This window comes from Schistocerca cancellata, chromosome 9, assembly GCF_023864275.1.
Source record: "Schistocerca cancellata isolate TAMUIC-IGC-003103 chromosome 9, iqSchCanc2.1, whole genome shotgun sequence".
NCBI classification, from domain to species: Eukaryota; Metazoa; Arthropoda; class Insecta; order Orthoptera; family Acrididae; genus Schistocerca; species Schistocerca cancellata.
Window position 1 is genome coordinate 460,722,167 of NC_064634.1, and position 15,968 is coordinate 460,738,134.

The window sequence follows — 15,968 nt, forward strand, 5'->3', positions numbered from 1 at the left end:
TTCATCTGTAGCAGTCTGTCCCTGTTTGGAATCCAAAGACACTTAACTTCTGTAAGATAGTGATCCGATTCTATTCTTGTGTTCTTCCTGACCTTTGTGTTCATGGTCTCTTTAGCGTTTGTCCATCTAATTGCTATGTGGCCGATTTGGAATTCCCCAAGGCGGGTGCACGGCTTTGCCCATCTCTTTTTCTTATGCAGTTTGGCCCTGAAGTGTGTTGTCATCACTCATTTTGTATTCTCGACAGAAGATAGTCCAATTAGTCTTTCTAAATTTTTGTTTGTCTGCTGGTGTGCAGGGTACTCGCCCACTACTCCTTTATGTTGCTTCTCTCTTCCAATCTGTGAGTTATAATCTCCTACGAATATCCTCACATATCTATATGGTATGTTTTTCAGTGTATCATCTAGCTCTTCCCAGAAACTATCTGCAACTTTCTTTTATTTCCTGTTCTTGTCCATTTATTATTGTATATTTTTTTGTTCCCTGCTTGAAATGTCAGTGTTGATATCCTTTCTGACCTGCTCTTCATTTCATATGTGCCATCCTCATATCTCTTGTCTACTATGTACCCTGTACCAAAGCATCTAGGTGCATGTCTTCCCTTTCCCACTCTAACTCCTAGTTTACCCTTAAGCATTCTGAAATCTTCTGACTCCACTGTATCTTCATCAGTATATCTTGTTTCTTGCATCATTAATATTCCAATGCTTCTCTCTTTCATCTCATCTATTATTTGTTTAAGTTTACCAGTTTTAATCATTGTCTGTGCAATCTGTCTATGATGTAAAACATATATTTTATTATTAGTTGTTGTTAATAATTCATTTCCTCCTTCTGGTGCTAAAGGTGTATCTTTGTGTAAATCATGTAGTTCTTTTATGTATTCTAAATAGACATCTAAAATGTAACCATTTTTACAATCACGGGGGTTTTGTTTGTGTCTTTAGAGTTAAAATCTTTTGTAACCAACAATTCGAAATTTCCATACAGTAAAAATTGAGTCATAGTCCAGCAATATTGATTACTCATATCAAAATATGATAAATAATTTGATTCTTTTTCTGGATCAAAAGTTGTTATATAGTTATTACAAGCTTGAGTGTATCATTTAATACTTTGGGAAATAGCTTCCTCAGTTCGTTTTTCTAACATTAAAATAATTTCATAATCATCTAATAAATCTATTTCCACTTTAGTCATTTTTACCAAGATAAATATGTCTCAGAAAATACCCAGAAGAATCTGTTTTGCAGGTATTAATACAACTATCTCTAAAATTTTCAAAAATACCTACTAATGTTAAAATGTCGGATTTATTTTACAATTCTACATATTTTTCCACATTTTTATGTTAAATTTTTCCAAAACATTTTCATATGGAGATAACCTTTATTTTTTATAGGAGATCTACTATGTGTTGAATAAAAATCTGCTCTTTAGGTTAATTTCGTTTCTTTTCATTTTCTTCACAATGCATATATACATATGGATAAACACCTTTTCTAATCATTAAATCTAATTTTTTACCTTTAGTATTTTTGATGTTTCTATTAATTGTTCCTTTTTTCTGATTAGAACATATATCATCCATACCTACCTGTAAAAATCTGAACTTACAGAAAAAGGTAAAGCATTTTCAACTATTTTACTAAAACATGTACATTTCTGTTCATTATTTTCTATGGCATTGGCATCTTTATCATTCACTCAAAATTCTTTTATAAACAATTTGACATCATAATTTGTTAATTATATAGATAAACTGGAATTAATTAATATTACATCCTTCTTGGGACACCCCTCGAAGTTTTCCCAGTGAAAGCCAATGGTCCTGTAAATAATTTTCCTCAACACTATATTTTACTTAATGGGTAAGACAAAATTTCCATTTTTAAAATTTATTTTATCTTCTTTTGTAGCTGGCCAGTGTGGCTGTGCAGTTCTAGGCACTTCAATTTGGAACCGTGTGCCTGCTATGGTCGCAGGTTCGAATCCTTCCTTGGGTGTGCATGTGTGTGCAATGTGTCCTTAGCTTAGTTAGGTTTAAGTAGTTCTAAGTTCTAGGGGACTGATGACCACAGATGTTAAGTCCCATAGTGCTCAGAGCCATTTGAACCATATCTTCTTTTGTCATTATTATTGGAAAATTTTATGTAATGCATTAATTTCCACATATTCTATTTTTAACTTTTCTACAAATTTTTGTGTAGCATCGTTACCAATATATTCCACAGGGGAGGGGCAGTCAGCTATAATTTCCATTACATAATCTCCATTTTACATAATAACTGAAAGAATTTGGTAAATGTTTCTGACATGTATTACTGTAAGATTTATCATGATTTGGTTGGCAAGTACTAAAATTTTGTAATGAACTTTCGAAATCAGAATAAATTACAAAAGGTACTCTTCATGAATTATTAGAGTTTTTAAACTTAATTTTTTCTCCTTCTACGGGCATATTTATTTTTATTTCTTTTCGTTCCTCACAATCATTTTCATAGTTGTTTAATATTTCTTGAGAATTAAAAAATGTTAAACATGTCAAGTATTTCTTTTTTTTCCAAAAATTTCATCTACTTCTAGACCAAAATTTTTAAATTTACGAAGTTTCTGTCTTTCAGTCAGTATGAAGCTTATTTTATAGAATACAGAGAATATTTTGGGCATTACTTTTAATATTAATCATAGCTTTCTTATCTTTAATTACTTATGGAAACTTGCTATATGAAGAACCAATAACTGGACTGTCTATTAAAATATAATTCTATATTAATATAAAGCCTAACACAATTGTTTTCATGCATTTCTCCCATTTCAGTTAATTATGTATTTGTTGATAGCTGGTGATTGCTTGCTAATTCTGTTGTTCTTAACAAAACTTTGTTTTTTGTTGCAAAACTAATTCCTTGTATTTCTTAAAACTATAATAAATTCCCATATGAACTTTAATTGTTCTCCTCAGTGACAAAATATTTTTAAATTTAGTAATTATTTTTTCATTAATTTCCTTTAAAGTTTTTTCTGGTTCTAAAATACTAACAATATTATTAAATACAGAAGTTATTATCCTACATTTTTAAAGTGGAAGCTTTTCTGTTAAGTTTTTTAGTTTTCAATTCATTAAATCGAGATTTAGAAAATTATAATGTCAACAATTTTTCTGATGGTTTTTTGTTTATTTTCTTGAAATTTATCTACTTGAAGTTTTTGGAAATTATTACCAATCTTTTGTTTTTATCAATATTAACATTTACAATGACATTTACTAACTGTTATTTGTTAAGTCTAGAATATATTTTCCTATTTTTTGTTTTGCAAATTTTATGAAGTACTTTCACAGTTTTATTTTCTAATCCATTACCCTTGTTAATAATATTAGCCTTATTATTTCGAATGAGTTAATTAATTGATGTTTACTAAGTTTGGAATATTTTTTAAATTTTTTTACAAATATCTTGGAGTTCTTTTATAATTTTATTTTCTGATCCATTATCACTGTTGTTAATGCTATCTTTATTATTCTGAATACGATTGACAAATTTTGTTTATCAATTTTAGAACATATTTTAAAATTTTTGTGTTACAAATTATTTGAAGTTCTTTTAGCAGTATATTCTTGAAGCTATTCTTATCATATTTATTAGTAAGATAAATTAATGTTGTTTATTAATTTGAACTTCTTTAATTGCTTGTTTTTCAAATTTCTGGAAGTCCTTTTATAGTTTTATTCTTCAAGTCATTATGATTATAAATAAAAGTAAATGCTCATATTTCTTCTTTATTTATTTTTAAATTTTTTCCAGATTATTTTCTTCACAATTGTAAAAATTTTCTTAAGTTGGTCAGTTTTGTTTGTATTTAATAATTTAGAAAAAATTGTCTAGGTTTTTAAAAAAGTATTGTGAAGAAGTTTGAAAATTATACATATGAAAAATGTAAAAATAAAGCTAAATAAGAATTTAAAAAATTAAGGAATAAAGAACTTAAAAAAATTGTGAATGAAAAAGTATAAAATTATTTTATTTTTTTATCTTTTTACATATTTTGGTATATGTTTGCTGGGCCTGGGGGTGGAGGTCTATGTTTGTATGCTAATTTGTTGGTGTTTCATTGGATTTAAGGGAAGCTCTATAGATTGAAAAACTGTAAATCTAAAAATTATGGTTTTCATGTCAGAAAAAATTAAAATTTACTTTTTTTGTTAGTGTCCTAAAACTGGGTTCTGGTATCTACTGTCACAGATCATAGGGGAAGTCGGCTAGAAAAATGAAAGTTATATTGGGAATACCCAAAGGAGCGTTATAGGCACTGTGTGCTTATTAATCCATATAAACGATTTCTGAGCCAATATCAGCAGGCCTCTTTGGTTGGCTGCAGAAGATGCTGTATGTTATCATCTCCTTATCTCATCACAAGATAAAAAAAATGATGCTGTAGACAACATATCGACATACTGCAAAAAGTGTTACTTCACCTTCATTAATACAAGGTGTGATGTCCTTCACATAAACACTAAGAAATTCCAATAAAGTTAGGTTGTATGATAAACAACACAAGTATAAAGACTGCTAATTCAACTAAATACCTTGACATTGCTGTTACAAGCAACATAAATGGAAATGTGCAAATCAAAGATGTTATGGAGAAGGCAAACCAAAAACTCAATTTTATTGGCAGTACACTTAGAAGATGCAACAAATCTACTGCAAAAACTGCCTACATTACACATTCTGTTCTCTTCTTGGACACTTCTGCATGCTATATGATCTTAGCAGATACGGTTGATGGAGGACATCGCAAAAGCTCTGCAAACAGCAGCTCATGTTTTATTGTCAGATAATGGGGGAAAAAAGTGTTGCAGATATGACAGATATGATAGGAGGTTTCTGGCAGCAATCGTTAAAAAAAAGGTGTTTCTCGCTGTGGCGAAATGTTTTCCTGAAATTTGAACCAGCAACTTTCTCCTGTGAATGCCAAAATATTTTTTTTATTCCCACCTACCTAAGTATAAATGGCCATGATAATTAGAAACCAGATTTTCATGTACTACAAAATCGTAAGAAATGTATGCATCCATGGAATATCATATCACTAAATATGCTCAATGAGGTAGGTAAACAATATAAAGTTGAAGTATCAAAATTAATTTCTATACTTTTATTTTCTTATCAAGCAGTGCACTACACATTCCCAAGATTTTCATTAGTTAAGCTCATGAATTTATTGGAGAGAACAATTTTGGTCACAGAAAATGAGCTTTTTATTTTAAAAGAAGTAACAAATGCATATGTTAGTGAAGAAATGTATGACAATGTCAGAAGTCATTAGCAAACTTTATAATTTAACACAAATCTATGAGATATCTGCGTTCATTAGTTCCTGGGCAGTACAGAAGTCTTCCTTTTATCTTTATTAGCGTCTATGAAAATGCCTGCACTGTTGATCGACTTTGTAATAAAAAACATGAGAAGGAAATGGTTAAGTGATGTGTTGTTGCTGTATTTTACACACATCTCACGAAGCAACATCCTGCTCACAGTTGCTCAAATTTTTAACTTTCAGAATAACAAATGGCATAAAGTCCGCAGATTTCATATTGAGACGATTGCGATGAATGGGCAAGGAGTTTATGGATGAACTTCCTGCAGTGGTGGCAATGTAATTTTGTGCTGTATAGCTCATTTACGATAATTTCGTGCTTCACATACAACAATTTCTACCTTCTACTGTAGATAGCAAGAATTGGCAGCAGTGACAGAAGCCACATAGTACATGACTACTACCAAGCCAAACAAGGGCACTTGAGATAAATAGAACTTCTCGAAATTACTCAAATTCGGTAGTTTTGGCTTATTTCATATAAAAAAAAGTCAGTAACAGTTGCTATCACGCAACGCATTGTAATATCTGCGCTGATATCAGAAAAATAATGTAATATGTATTATAAATGCCGAAATTCGTGTTATTATATCGAAACTAATCTTTGAAATATGCATTTGCTCCTGGAAAGGCCGATGCATGCAAACATGCATGCAACATGTATTGGGTAGGTGCATAAGTTCGTAGCGTTTTTACATAGGACTAATAAACACAACAGATACACACAATTGAGACTAAAGTAGTCAATAACATATTCTCCTTCTCTATTAACAACAGTCAGCCAGCGCTGGGATAACTTTTCAATTTTGGGATTGGAGAAATCACATTGTTTTTAGTCGAAGCATATTCATCCGGAAAGGAAGTTTCGTGAAGGTATTGAGAGCGGAATTTGAAAATCTGAGGGCGAAAAATATGGTGAAGAAGGTGGATGTGGAATGACTTCTCAACCCAACTCCTGTGCAGTGTTTCTTGCCAGTATAGCAGAATGCGGACGGGCCTTATCGTGAAGTAGCATCACTTCGTGCAGCCTTCCTGGTCGTCGTTATAGGACTGCGCCTGCAAGACGTCGTAGTTGTTGCCAATAAATGTCAACAGTGGCGGTTGCACCTCGGGGAAGCAGTTCATAGTACACCACACCGTTGCTATACCTCCGCATGTATTACATTATCTTTTGTGGATGCGCGCAGCTCTCTGTGGTTTTTTGGGTTCACCTATTACTTTTTTTCCCCTTTATGTTAACATAATCGTCAGGAGTAACGATACAGAATAGGAATCATCGGTGTTATTCAGGAGCCAACTGACGACGAGCAAGCAGGAATGCAGTTATGCCACCTGCAAATCTTTGTGATTTTGGCCTGGAGCATGCAGTACCCATGCACACGATTATTGAACCTGCCCCCTTGCAAGCAAATGTCATATGATGGTGGAATGATCTCAGTTCGCCATATTTGGCGGTTCTGGAGTGCATCAATTAGGATTAATGCGTTTAAACGATCTTCATCAAACCCCAAAGGTTTCCCTGAACGTGGACAGTCACTTATGTCAAAACGATCCTCCTTAAAACTAAAAAAAAATATTTTACCTGTCGTGCTCTGTCCAGTGCCATTGTCCTCACGCATGGCGCAAATGTTTTGGGCTGTCTCCACTGAGGGCATCCCTCTACTGAACTCAACAGAAGAATGTGTCGGAAATGTTCCGATTTCCCCATATGGCATTCTTTTTCTAGAGACCACATCTGCACTCACTATCTCCAAATGACAATATGCAAACTCAAATACTAACACTGAACTGCAAATAAAATATGACAATCGATAAATAAACCCATAGCTCCTGGAATACCAACATAGGTAACAAAAACGCTACGAACTTACGCACCATCCTAATAACTGCTTGGGAAAGCGGGCTGTAGTCGCAATAAAGTAAGAGATATTAGAGCTTGCATTGAAAGAGTTCGGGTACTCATTTTTTCGACGTACTAATCGAGAGCGGAACAGTAGGGAATTAGTCTGAAAATTGTTGTATAAACCCAATGGCAAACACTTAAGTGTGAAGTGCAGAGTAAGTATGCAGTTCTAGACGTATGCCAAACTCCTGTGACATAGCCTTCAGGAGAGTCGTTGCGAATTGCGAGAAAAAACGTTCAGTGGAGAGTTAGGGTGCATATTCTGTTGAGCAAATACATCACTCTTCAGAAGCATCTTTTACGAATAGCTCAATAAAGGGAAAAAGTCGAAAATGTTACCGAAAGTATCATTTGCGTTATGCCGTGAGTTGCACTGCATAGTCTTGTTGTAAATGTAGAATGGATATACTGACAGTAGGAAGCAGGATGTTTTTATTCATTGCAGCCTGTAGTCCATTAAAAAATGAAGCCGGCATTTTGTTGTTTTGGCACGTTAGCTTGTCTTTTCGTTGAGTTGTAGTGTTATATAGCATTCATAGCATTCAGATTAACTAACTTCGGTAGTAGTTATTATGCTGTCTGTTCCAGACTTTTCTAACGTAATGAATGTCACTGAAGCTCTTGATTGTTGTGTTGTATGGTGGCGCTGAAATTTCACACTATATGTCACAACAGTATCACATAGGGCAGCACATCGGAAATCCCCTCTGGAGAAATTCTTTCAAATTCAAAGGCTGCAACAGCTTGCAACGTTCATACGTTATTTAGCCTTACAGCACTGGTTACAGAAGGATACGTTTCTGCTACAGAAATGGACAGTTCTGTTCGTGCTGCTTCGTCTTCTGTTAAGTACACATCCCTTTTCGACGGTGGCTCCTCACAGCACAGATAGGTACTATTGTTTATCTTCCTATGAAGTTCGATTCCACGTCCATATTACCCTAGGTACTCTGTCGGTACTGACAGACAATCTGATCGATGTAGCAAATAACTGGGTTGGCAGCTAACATTTGCCAGCAAGGAGGTCTGGCAAACACCTCGAGAGTCATCTCCTACAAAATGGACAGCCGTGTCGTTACAGATAATAGTTCATACTACTACCCAACTGCATCGTTATGCTCACTACACGAGTGTAAAGTGACTCCCCTAATTAAAATTCAGGCTGAATAATATATTAATACATTAACTCGTTATTGCAAGTATAAGAATCGATTCACATGATGGAATTTTGAGCAGCATTGTCAGAGAAAATACACTACAGATAAACTTAGTTTTTTTTATTTCTCTGGGAAGTACACTATTTAGCCATCAACAGTTACACTACTTAGAGTTTACCAGTTACATTGTTTAACCATCAACAATTACAAGAAGTCGAATACTTTAAAGGACCTACACAATATTTTTTCACTATTACCAAAAAAGGAAAATTTTCTTAACTTCTAATAGCAAATTAATGATTCAATTTTTCTCTCCAAAAAATGTTTACGAAACGGTTTATGAAGTTACTAATCTTTTATATATGAAACAAATTTTATAACCAACAACAACAAATAGTTATTGCATCATCTTTAGGGGTCCTTGATCAGATTTTAAAATAACTAACTAAACTAAATGATAATACAACTTAGAACTGCCATATCATTCTGTTGCGTCTCGAAAAGACATCCTGGACAAATGCAACATCTTCTTATGGGGGGGAAGGACGTCGAATGGGCGGACTTCGAGCAGGAGAGGCACAAAGGGACATTTTAATTTCCACAGTCTATGAATTCATAAAACTTTGTCAGCATGACCAGATGACCAGAAAGTATTCAAAATTCACACTCATAGCTATGGAAGCTGAAAAACATAACAAAATATTTTTTTTACTTGTGAAATTTCATCGTTTTTTCAGTTGCTATTGGCTGCATTTGTTGGTATAGGTACACCTTTGTTCATAAGTAAGAGAGATTATTCGATGTATTTCGCACAGCATACAAATCATACTCACAGATGTACGAAATTATGGAATTTATTTAATTTATGAAAAAATAAAAGAGCTGTTACATTTTAAACTTCAAGAATAGGAAAAGTTCAAATTTTATTGTTAATTATCTCAGTTTTTACAACAGTTTTTAATAAATTTGGAGAATTCCGCAGTTTTGCATTAAGAAGTTTGTGTTTAATAAACAACGCAAAATTTATCAAAGTGTCTCTCTTACTTATGAAGAAAAGTGTAGCTATAACAACAAATGCAGCAACTCGCAACTGAAAAAATGATGAAATATCACCTTAGAAAAAAAATTATTTTGTTATGTTTTTGAACTTACACTGCTATGAGTGTGAATCCTGCCTCCTTCCTGGTCATGCTGACAATGTTTTATGAATTTATAGACAGTGGAAATTAAAATGTACTGTGGTGCCTCTCCTGCTCCAAGTCGGCCCGTTTGACGTCCTACCCCCCGCCCCTCCCCCCCCCCCCCCCCGCCTAAAGTTCTTTTCAGCCACCGCTAAGCGAAGTCAGACCAAACCAGCGTACCGTGTAGGAATCGAAATGACAAACAGGCAGGCAGCAGATACTGCAAATACACTGTGCGACACAATTAAAGTATCACTTTTGTCAAACTCCATAATCATCTCCCATTGTGGCGTATAAATTTGAAATTTCGCTCAAAGGTGCCTTCCACGTTCCTCTGTGATGGTGGACAAGCGTAGCAACCTTCCACGTTGCCCCGCTTCAAACACGATGACACTTCAAACAGCAATTTGTCGACACATGCGAAGAGAAGATCACGGCCCAGAAATTCATGTGGCGAATAACTTGGGTTAATGATTTCACTTTGCGAATAAATTTCACTACAATTCTGCTCAGCGGCTCCGTGTGCCTGTTACATAATGTGAATGGAGGTAATCACACCTCTGCGACGCACGTCAGACCCGCGATGCCCACCGTTGGAATCAAGCGGTTTACTTGCGGATGGTTTGGGAAAAATATGGTGGACACATCGTCACTCACAATCGACACGAAAATGCGTTAGGGGGTAACATATAGGGTATCAGTGAAATCAGCCCATTCCTTGGGACATCGAGGTTGTTCACAGCGTTTAACACTGCTGGACGCTTCAGCTCTTTGCGGACATTGTGTTGCTGCATCCGCACTGAACGTCATCACTCATCACACCGTTTGGGGGGCAGCGGAACCACCAGTTTTGCTCTCGTGTTCAGTTCGATACCACTATGGCCCGTTGAGAATCGTAGGACGAAATTTGAACATGATCCACAGTGGTAAAGTGTGCTCATGCTCTTACAGCCTCTTGTGGTTTAGCTTTGACCCAAGCATGAATAAACCACAAGGGACCCCTTTATGACACTCCAGTTCGGCAACACCTTCGGTGGCAGCCACCAGTCCACATTTACAGAGATTTTTAAAAATGTGGCGTTACAAGGGAAACCTGCGGAGCTGCCCTAGGCACCTGCAGGTAGGCAACCAGTTAACATCCTTCTATTGACAGTTGCCTGCCTGCAGGCACCAAGGACTACTTAGTACACTTTTTCTGTAAAGAAACATTTTTTAAATTCTCAGTAAATGTGGTTGGTTGCCACCCAGGTGCTGCCGAACTGGGGGAGGGGGTCTTAGACGGACCAGCTGCCGTTTTAATCTTGCATATGTCAACGACGCGGGGAGCCGAACTGATGGTGTTTGGAGGACTGTCAATCTGGCGCTGTATCCGGGAGGTGCTCTAAAGGCTGCACCTCGCATCTGTGAGCAGACACCGGCGCCCACAGCCTAGTTCTGGTGGTGAGGCATGCTGTAACTCTGCACGGTCATCTATATTTCGTGCAAAGGCCCTGCAATTTACTCGGGCGCACCCCTTAGATGTCTACGAAAGTGCGCTACTAAACAGCAGTCGCTGATCTGTTGGTCGACGCCAGTGTACGAGCTACGCCTGCCGCCCACTACTCTGCACGGCGTTATCGTGTTACATAAGCAGCCGCAACTGAGACAACGGCCCCGAGAATCTGTGGGGGTGGTCGAGCCCAGTGGTTCCCAAAGCGGCGTGCTGCGTCCTCTGACCTAATCACGGCAGCGGAGCAGATGATTACACGGTGACACGTAACTCGAATAAATACGTCTTGACAACGCTGTGCCATGAGCGGTCAGAGCGGCAACTGAGCAGCATCACTCTAATCCACGCTTCGCCTTCCTGATACATTTCACTCGAGGGCCTTATAGTTCTTTATTAGAAGACCAGTAATTCTGAGGGGATAGGTTATCCACGTTGCTGGAACTCTGAAGAGGCAACTCTTAAATGATCAATATCTCTAATGTCTGAATTTCTTGGTTCAAATGGTTCAAATGGCTCTGAGCACTATGGGACTCAACTGCTGTGGTCATAAGTCCCCTAGAACTTAGAACTACTTAAACCTAACTAACCTAAGGACAGCACACAACACCCAGCCTCACGAGGCAGAGAAAATCCCTGACCCCGCCGGGAATCGAACCCGGGAACCCGGGCGTGGGAAGCGAGAACGCTACCACGAGATGCGGGCGAATTTCTTGCCTTCAAGCGATACAAATGAGCGAAAATTGCTGTGGTTAACTCAGTTTGGCCTTTTCTCACATGAAGTACTGCGAGCTATGGGTAAAGTGCAAGAGGCAGACTCCGTATTTCTAGATTTCCGCAAAGCATTTGACTCGATGCCTCACTACATATTGTTAACAGAGGTTGGATCCTACGGAATAAATTCCCAGATATGTGAGTGGATTCAAGATTTCTTGAGTAATAGAACCTGGTATGTTCATTAAAAACAAGGACATCGTAAGGAGTGCCCCAGGGAGGTGTCACACGACAGCTGCTATGCTCTACATACATAAATGATCTGGTGGACAGGGTGGGGGGCAATCTGCGGTTTTTTGCTGATGATGCTGTGGTGTAAGGCAAGGTGTCGAAGCTAAGTGTCTGTAGGACTACAGAAGATGACTAACACAAAATTTGGTTTGGTGAATGGAATCTGAATTTAGAAGAGTGTAAGTTAATACTGATGAGTAGGAAAACCAAACCCGTAATGATCGGATACAACATCAGTAGTGTGATGCTTGACAGTCACGTCGATTAAATATCTGGGCCTAAAGTTGCAAAGCGATATGAAATGGAACGGCCATGCGAGGGTTGTGGCAGGAAACGAGAATGGTCGACTTCGGTTTATGGGGAAAATTTTGGGAATGCGTGGTTCATCTGTAAAGGAGACCGTATTTAGGACGCTAGGGCGGCCGATTCTTGAGTACTGCTCCAGTGTTTTGGATCCGTATCAGGTCGGATTAAAGGAAGACATCGAAGAAAGTCAGAGGTGGGATGCTAAAACTGTTACTGATTGGTTCGAAAAACATGCAGGTGTTATGGACATTCTTCAGGAACGCAGTTGGGAACTGGAGGGAAGACGATGGTTTTTTTCGAGAAACGCTGTTGAGAAAATTTAGAGAACCGGTATCTGAAGGTGACTGCAGAACGATTCTACCGGCGCTAATATACAGGGTGATTCAAAAAGAGTACCACAACTTTAAAAATGTGTATTTAATGAAAGAAACATAATATAACCTTCTGTTATACATCATTCCAAAGAGTATTTAAAAAGGTTTTTTTCACTCAAAAACAAGTTCAGAGATGTTCAATATGGCCCGCTCCAGACACTCGAACAATATCAACCCGATACTCCAACTCGTTCCACACTCTCTGTAGCATATCAGGCGTAACAGTTTGGATAGCTGCTGTTATTTCTCGTTTCAAATCATCAATGGTGGCTGGGAGAGGTGGCCGAAACACCATATCCTTAACATACCCCCATAAGAAAAAAGATCAGGGCTTCTTGGAGGCCAGTGATGAAGTGCTCTGTCACGGGCTGCCTGGCGGCCGATCCATCGCCTCGGGTAGTTACGGACAGATAAGTGCCAATGTGGTGGCGTACCATCCTGCTGAATTGTTGTGCTTCTTGTTCGAGCTGAGGGAACAGCCAATTCTCTAACATCTCCAGATACTGTAGTCCAGTTACAGTAGCACCTTCGAAGAAAAAGGGACCAAAAACTTTATTGGCTGAAATGGCACAGAAAAAGTTCACCTTAGGCGAGTCACGTTCATACTGAGTTGTTTCCCGCGGATTCTCAGTGCCCCATATACAGACATTGTGACGGTTGACTTTCCCGTTAGTGTGGAAAGTTGCTTCATCACTAAACACAATCTTTGAAACGAAAAATTCATCTGTTTCCATTTGAGCAAGGATAAAATCACAGAAATCGATTCTTTTAATCTTATCAGCTGCAGGCAGTGCTTGAACCAATTTCAGACGATAAGGTTTCATAACTAACCTTTTCCGTAGGACTCTCCATACAGTTGATTGTGGAATTTGCAGCTCTCTGCTAGCTCTGCGAGTCGATTTTCCTGGGCTGTGAACAAATGCTTGCTGGATGCGTTCTACATTTTCATCACTCGTTCTCGGCCGTCCAGAACTTTTCCCTTTGCACAAACACCGATTCTCTGTAAACTGTTTATACCAACGTTTAATACACCACCTATCAGGAGGTTTAACACCATACTTCGTTCGAAATGCACGCTGAACAACTATCGTCGATTCACCTCTGCCGTACTCAATAACACAAAAATCTTTCTGTTGAGCGGTCGCCATCTTAGCATCAACTGACGCTGACGCCTAGTCAACAGCGCCTCAAGCGAACAAATGTACAACTAAATGAAACTTTATAGCTCCCTTAATTCGCCGACAGGTAGTGCTTAGCTCTGCCTTTTGTCGTTGCAGAGTTTTAAATTCCTAAAGTTGTGGTATTCTTTTTGAATCACCCTATACATTTCGCGTAAGGACCACTGTTCAGAGCTCTTACGGAGTCATATAGGCAGTCGCTTTTCCCTCGCTCTGTTTGCGACTGGAACAGAAAAGAGAATGACAAGTAGTGGTACAGGGTACCCACCTTCTGCCGCCACTGTACGGTGCCTAGCGGAGTATGTATGCAGTTGTAGTTTCAGATGTAGTTTAAATTTAATCGTAGTGATTGTAGAGGTGTACTTAGATTTTATAACTCAGGTATGTTGGGTTGAACACAGCCATAATATTTTCGTTTATGTACGTTTGATGTTTGCTGTTGTTTCTCCCACTGGAACACGACCTCCGTTCGTGCTTGACGTAAGAAATCGTTGATCGGTAATTGTATATGAATGTAAACTTCGGAAACAGCAGCTTCCCTGGTCATCTGGTCCACAGTTTCGTCGTACAGAATGCTTGCGTGAGCTTATACCCGAAGCATATTTACTTCATCTAGAGGATTGCGTTACTTTGTGCGTTATGAAGATGACAAGTTTGCTGCTGCCCTCGATGGTACTCAGGATGATTTTTGAATGAGGAACTATTAAAATATTTTGGTTGTTCAGGGTTGAGGGGCGCTTGACGATCTCCGTGATAGCTAAGGCTTCCGCTGATAACTGATGTGTATAACGTTCGTAGGGAACCTTTCCGGAGACAGTTACGCACACCCAGCGTTACTATAGTAAAAGAAGGCCGTTTTGAAGATGTTTCCCTCCATTTCTGTTTAACATAGCGACAACTAATTGAGAAATTATGTTAAACAGACTCTTAAAATGGTGCAGAATTATTGATAATTGACTTAGCACAATTTGTTGTATAGCAACATAAGGGTAACTTCCAGGAGAAAAAAAAATTTTTTTTTTTGCTGGTACAGTAAATTTCATCGGTAAATTTTAGGTATACAGTTTTAGAACAGAAGTATTATCAGAAACTAATGAAAACACAATAAACAAAATATGAATAAATAAACTTTTCAAAACTGTTATTCACTTTTCTAAAAAAATTAATGAATGTTATGCCGCTAATTTGGAAGTATGTCACTAGATATAACATCACGTAAGGTTTTAACATTCCATTACAAACAGTTTCAGAGAAAAATGCTGTGGTAATACAACTTGCGGGAAATTCTAGAAAAGTCTTGCAGCAGAGTTATCTTCGTTCTGGAATGCGTGGACTTCTTTTTGTCTTTTGCCTGGCCGCTTTTGGATTCTGGTTTCATTCGTTGCCTGAAGAGCGTATCTTTCTACACTGGCAATATATTTCTTGTCAATAGCGGTGAGAGCAACAACCATGTTCTCACCAACGGTTGTTTCCGTCTCCTCCAAAACATTAATTCTGTTTACGGCTCCATCGCTGAAACACATTACGCAATCCAGGACACCATATCTCGAGGTACTTATTGCGACAAATAGACCTTTGGTGCCATTTTATAGGTTAGGCGGTTGAAACTTTCGTTTCGGTTTTGCGTGCAGACATGGAGACAGTTTACTGAACTGCTTTTAAAATAAATGGATGGAGCTCCATCAAAGGTTACATAAGAATTATCTTTGTTATTTCTTGATAGTGAGTAGTTTCTGACACCTATATCCATTTGCAAACTATCCTACACAGAAAATTTCAGTTGGAGCGATAATTTTATAGAAACGAGGGATACATATTTGCGCTACAACTAACAACTATATTACATTAATATTCATGTAACGTAAACAAATTTATCATGGTCATTTAGTATTATGAATTGCCTTACTAGTTACATACTGCATCGTAAGTGTGACTCATAAAACTAAATGACCATGACAAATTTGTGTACTTTACATGTATATTAGTGTAATGA